The 6,000-nt window shown below is 31.0% G+C and overlaps 1 long non-coding RNA gene across 2 annotated transcripts; it reads left to right on the top strand.

Moving 5' to 3' along the window:
* Positions 1-426: 426 nt before the first annotated feature.
* LOC114290569 (uncharacterized) lies at positions 427-4,607 on the top strand. Of its 2 annotated transcripts, XR_014341997.1 has the most exons (8): positions 493-625; positions 1,050-1,164; positions 1,400-1,486; positions 2,393-2,438; positions 2,533-2,585; positions 2,865-3,069; positions 3,201-3,377; positions 4,320-4,607. It is a non-coding gene; the product is annotated as an uncharacterized LOC114290569 (long non-coding RNA). The 2 variants fall into 2 exon arrangements; XR_014341996.1 differs by having other exon boundaries at positions 427-1,164.
* The last annotated feature ends 1,393 nt before the right edge of the window (positions 4,608-6,000 follow it).

Genomic DNA, 6,000 nt, shown 5'->3' with positions numbered 1-6,000 from the left:
TTTTTGTTTTTAGTAAATATTTTTAAAATTTTTAACATTTTTTTAACTTTTTTAAATGCACCTTACTTAGATGTATTTAAAAAGTAAAAAATTTATGAAAAAATATTTTAAAAATTAATAAATACATAAAAATATAAAAAATGTACTGAATTTTTATATTTTTGATATTTAGTGAATTTTTAAAAGATTTTTTTTATAATTTTTTATTTTTTAGGTATATTTATATTAAGTGTGTCTAAAAAATAAAAAAATTATTTAAAATATTAAAAAAATTCAAAAAAAACAAAAAAATATAAAAAATAAGAAAATAAAATTTTCTTAAAAAGTATTTTTTAAAAAGTAAAAACAAGCAAGATAGGTTTTTTTGCCAACAATTTTGATTCGTCCCCAATAAACACAACTCATATATTATTTTATTTTATTTTCATTCTTTCAACGTCAATTGGGGATTTCATTTCCTTCTCCCCACCACTGTCTCTCTCGCTCTCTCTCTCCATCGAAGGCCTAATTTCATTGTTCTCGGTGGTTTGTTGATTTCAATCCCTGATCTCTCAGAGACTCCTCGACAGCGATTTCAGTATCCTGGTTTGATCGATTAATCGATTATTCATTTGAGCTAAAATGTGTGCGAAATCGATGATGTTTTTATGTCTTCGATTCATTCGTTTTTAGTTTATTTCTTGTAAATTTACAGTTGTGAAGATCTGTTGTTTGTTGTGATTCACATAGATCTATTGTAAATTTCAGATTCCTTTTTGTTTCCATTTTGATACACAAATCTTTGAACGTGATTTTTTTTTTTTTTTTTTTTTTTGTTTGTTTCGGCATGACATTGATTCGAGAGATAGTGTTTCTTCAATTTGTTTGCTTGGAACTTGTATTCTTTGGTTTCAATTTATACTTGAATTTGGTTTTCTGAACATTAGGATCTATTATTGTAGTATTGAAAGAAAATGAAGGCAAATTTGACATGGTTCTGTGGATATTCCTTTTCTAATTATTTTAGAGAACAAATATTTTCGTTCTAAGTGGCATGGTTCTGTTTTTAGATCAACTTCACTCCTTGCCAAGGCCAAGGCCAAGGCCAAGGCCAAAGGAGTATCTCTTCTGTTACCCACTGATGTGGTAATTGCCGACAAGTTTGCTCCTGATGCAAACAGCAAGGTTCGTTCCTTGAGCTCCAGTTGGAATTTCATTTTGCTCAAGTTTTATTACTTTTGCCATTCAAAATCTTTAGGTCCCTTCACTGGCAATGGAAAACCTATCATTTTGTTTGATTAAAACTGACAGTCTGATAGTAACCATCATTCAAAATCTTTAGGTCCCTTCACTGGCAATAAAAAAAATTGTCTTTTACTTGTTGGGTTAAATATAAACATTTATTATTTGGTTGTTGCAGCAAGCAAACCATGGAAAAATATTGATGGAGCTGGTCAATCGTCTTATGAGTATTGTTGACCGCATGGTACAATTGAGGACGGTAAAGGTATTTATTTTTGGAGGAGAATTAATGTTTGATTCTTTAATAAATGTTGCTTCATTTTCTTGTTGATGTTAACTCTCCCAAGGTCTACTTCACTTAATTGGGTATGGCTTGGGTGGTAATTGTGATTGTTAGAATGATTGAAAGTGGTGATAAGAATGTGAATCTGAATAATGATTATTTGACAACTTGTTAGGATGATTCTGGACAAATCTCAAAAAAAAATTTTGGGAATAGCTTGACATTTTTTTGATCCTTTAGAAAATATTTGATGATGACACTGGTGATAATAAGTTTTGAAACTAATTTTTTTTATTTATTTGTTTTGATTGTTTGTTTGCATTAGAAGTGTTTTCATGACAGTAATTTCCTTATTTCTATGACTCTTTAATTGATTTTTGCATTTTTTGGATTTCGTTTATCAACATTGTTCTTCATTTTGTGTCAAAATTTGTTTGATATCATTTTTTTTCTCCTGTGTTCATGTCAATGATTTCTCTGTGTTCATTTTTTTTCTCATGTGTCAACGATTTTATGTGTGCTTTTACTTAAATCAAATTCAGATGTATTTTTTGAATTAATTATAGCTAGATGATGCCCAAAATTATGTCCAATATTTGATTGAATGATTTTTGTTTTGATAGGCAAATCTGATAAAATTTCAAAATGGTGATGTAAAGTTTTAATAAACCTAAATCTTGAATTGTTGAGCCAACTATTTGGCTGGTCAACTGATATATGGATGTCTGTTTTGGCATTCCTTCTAACCATGTTGATCTGAACTTAGCCCATTACCTGTCCATTGCAACTTTTGTTCTTTATAAATTCATAAAGAAACAAAATACTGCTTATTTAATTTTATTTTTCATGATATACATCTGAAATCCATTTTTACTTTCAAACTTGCAGATTGAGCAAGGAATTTTGGACTTGTTAGCACTCGACTCTATCTCAGGTATTATTCCAGATTTAACTTTTCTTTGGGAAAATTTTGTCATATGTTGTTTCAGAAAACCATTTCAGTTATGTGTTCTGTTTCTGGCTCTTAGGTGGTGGTCAAGCAGATGTAAACCTGTTTCCTAATGTTGATAGCTCCTGGAAAGTATGCAAGAGAACTCTTCTCTATGATTGCTCATGCTCTCATGCTAGTTTTGCCACTTTCTCCATTATCAGTTTCCATGTACTATATATTTTTGTAACAAATTGTGGCATGTTGCTGCTGTGATTCTGGTGATAGGCATTACACATTCATATATAGTTGTGATTCTAGTGATTGGCTAGAATGTTGCTGTTGTGATTCTGGTGGGAATTGGTAGATCTGTGACAAATATGTATACATCTCTTTTGCTTAAATTTTGTATGTTAATATTAATATTAACAGGTATGCTTATCCATGGTGGAAAGACAAGGTTATAAACTCTACAAAGAAAAGAAAAGCAGGGCTGTGCCCTATGACTCCGGAGGAAGTGGCTTTGACATTGCAAGCATTGGACATTGATCGAAACATCCAGATTTATATTGCTGCTGGAGATATATATGGAGGAAAGACGAGGTTGGCGAGTCTAGCAGCGGCTTTTCCAAATTTGGTTAGTAAATTTGAGTTCAAGCCTCAAGAACAGCTACCAGCTGTGTACAATCTATCTGACTTTTAATAGGGTTTGAGAGTTTTTGACATTAAAATTTGGGTAAATTTGGGTTTATGTGATGTGTGAAACAGGTGAAGAAGGAAACATAAACCCTCAGAGCTATTGCCATTCCAGAACGATTCATCTCAAATGGCAGCATTGGATTATATTGTTTCGGTTGAGAGTGATATATTTGTCCCAACATATGGACGCAACATGGCAAAAGTTGTTGGAGGCAACATGGCAAAAGTTGTTGAAGGCCATAGAAGGTATCTACTACAGTGAAATGAAATGCTTCAATTTATTAATAAGAAAATGGCTTCTCTCCCCAGGCCTCTCCGGTTCAAAGCACTTGACACACAGATATAGAAGCCTGACCTATTATAGTTATATACCTGCGTGTGGAGTATTTGAAAAGAGCAGTGATATACAAACAACAGAAAATCTATACAGAATGATTTGACTGGATTTTGAGCCTATCATTTAAAACAAAGAAGCCATTGAGATGTCTTTAATTACCAAAATAAAACTGTCACATCATCTCTGGTATAAAATTTTGTTCACGAATTTTGGTGGAATAGCATTTTCCATATGAAAATGATCTACTTGTTCCATCCTATATGGTATTGTGTAATGTATTGTATTGAATTGTCAGGTTCCTGGATTCAAGAAAACATTGTTATTTTATTTTTTATTTTTTTCGTATATATCCCACTCTCTGCTCCTCACAACATTTCAAATCCCTAGCTAGTTTTTGTTTTTCCAATGAAGTTTTTTTTTTTTGCTTCCTTTAATTTGTGTCTTGATTTTACCCCAAAAAATAGAGAAGTTGGAGCTTTGAACTTCGTCCCAGTTCAGTGATGTTAAGTGCAAACTTAAACTCATATAAATGAATCTGATTTATATCAAAAGAAAAACAGTGAGTTCGAAGTAGTGATGGGGTTTTTTGGTTTTTTTGGTAAGAAGAGTGGTTAAATGATTAATTGTTACTAATTGCTTTTTTGTGCCTAACACAGGGTTCGATTTTATTTTAATCTTTGTTAACTCTTGAATATTGATAGTGAATTTTGGACGGCTTTGTGTACTAAGATTTATGTGTGATTGCTGCAGATACTACAATTGGCACATTAAATTATAATCTATTAAATTAATATATCATTGGATAATTTTTCATTGGTAATGTATTTAAGAGTTTGGCCTATTCTATGCAGGTTTTGCAAGCTTGCGTCGATTTGAAGCTTGGGAGCTGTTTGCTACATTTTGAATGCCATTTCAACGAAGCGCTTGAGAAAAAGATGAGATGAGTTGAGTTGTTTTGTTATTTAGGTAGATATAACTCCAATTATAATATGTTCATTGAATAGTTGAAAGCTACAAACAATGCTTATGGCACTAGCCTTATATATGGGAAATGATACTTTTGAAATCTCTGTCAGTTTATGATATACAATCAAGATATTACATACTAATGAATTAGAGCATGGGATATTTGTTTGTTATTGAAATATCTTTTGATTAAGCCTCTTTGAATGTGATAAACATTTTATTTTATTTTATTTTGGTGTAGTTGAATTTTAATTTGGAGATGAACAGATGGATTGGTGATATATTTGATATTTTTTGTTTGATTGTTGAGAAATTAAGAAAAGAATATAAGTTGATGTTCAAACTAGTATTTTTAGAGTAATTGTTACAAAAAATATATATATATATATATATATCAAACTTTTAGAGACTAGTTTTAATTGTCTCAAAAAAATTATAATCTTTACGCACCATTTTCATTTGTCCCAAAAATTAAAACTTTTAGAGACATTTTTTATTTGTCTCAAAAATTAGAACTACTATTAGTGACAAATTTTGGTTGTCTCAGAATCAAAACTTTTTGCAATCACATATTTTGTCTCTAAAAGTCTATTTATAGTGTCAAATGTAAAATTTTGTCTTTAAAAATCATTTTTTGACTTTTCCAGCCGGGTCATTTGGGACAAACTTCACGAGAGAGAAAATTAGTGGGCTAAAGTTTTTTCTAACAAATATTACTTTTAGAGACGAAATAAATTTGTTCCTAAAAAGCTGATTTCTTGTAGTGATAACATAATAACAATAGTTGGTAACTTTTACTGGTGCACAGGGGTGCACATAATACCGTTGAAACCGCCGAAACTACCAAAACCGCATCGAGCCGCACCACCAAGGCAAATTCGTTATTATTTGCCAATCGAACCGTCAGCTTTTGATAAGAAAAATGGCAAATTCTAGTGACACTTTTATCAATCCGTCACCCGCCATGTGGTTTCTATTTTTCTCTCAAATCACACTGACCTGCACTGCGCACACCCCTACTGGTGCACACAATTTATTCATCTTTTCATAACTTTATCACAAATTAACATAACACACCATAAAAGTTGACAACTTTCAAATGATAGAAGGTGTTCATAGCAACATTTTTTTTTATATATATTAATGATTATAAATGTCATATCAGATAATAAATAAAATATAATCAAAATATTCAGTTGTCTTAACGTTATTGTCCATTTTTTTACCACACGTCTGCAAATTATGAAACATTGCTAAAGGAAGTCGAGGGTTTAAATTAATCAACTCATATTACATATAAAACACAATTTATTGGTATGAACAATTATATATCACAATTTAATTCTCAAAAAATTCAGAACAATATAATTTTTTTCCCCCAAATATTTATCTCATCTAACAGTTGCTGTAAAGATCAGAAAATAAAATGTCTAAACCAATAACTGCTATCCGCTAGACACGCTCTACTCTCACCTATAATTTTGTACCCACAATCTCCTGCGCACGCTTGGTATACGTACACTTCTAGTTACCATTAATTTGAGCAACAACCATAATAAAGGAAAC

This window comes from Camellia sinensis, chromosome 10, assembly GCF_055761805.1.
Source record: "Camellia sinensis isolate YWXY chromosome 10, ASM5576180v1, whole genome shotgun sequence".
Classification (NCBI taxonomy): Eukaryota; Viridiplantae; Streptophyta; class Magnoliopsida; order Ericales; family Theaceae; genus Camellia; species Camellia sinensis.
This window is presented reverse-complemented; position numbering and strand designations above follow the sequence as displayed.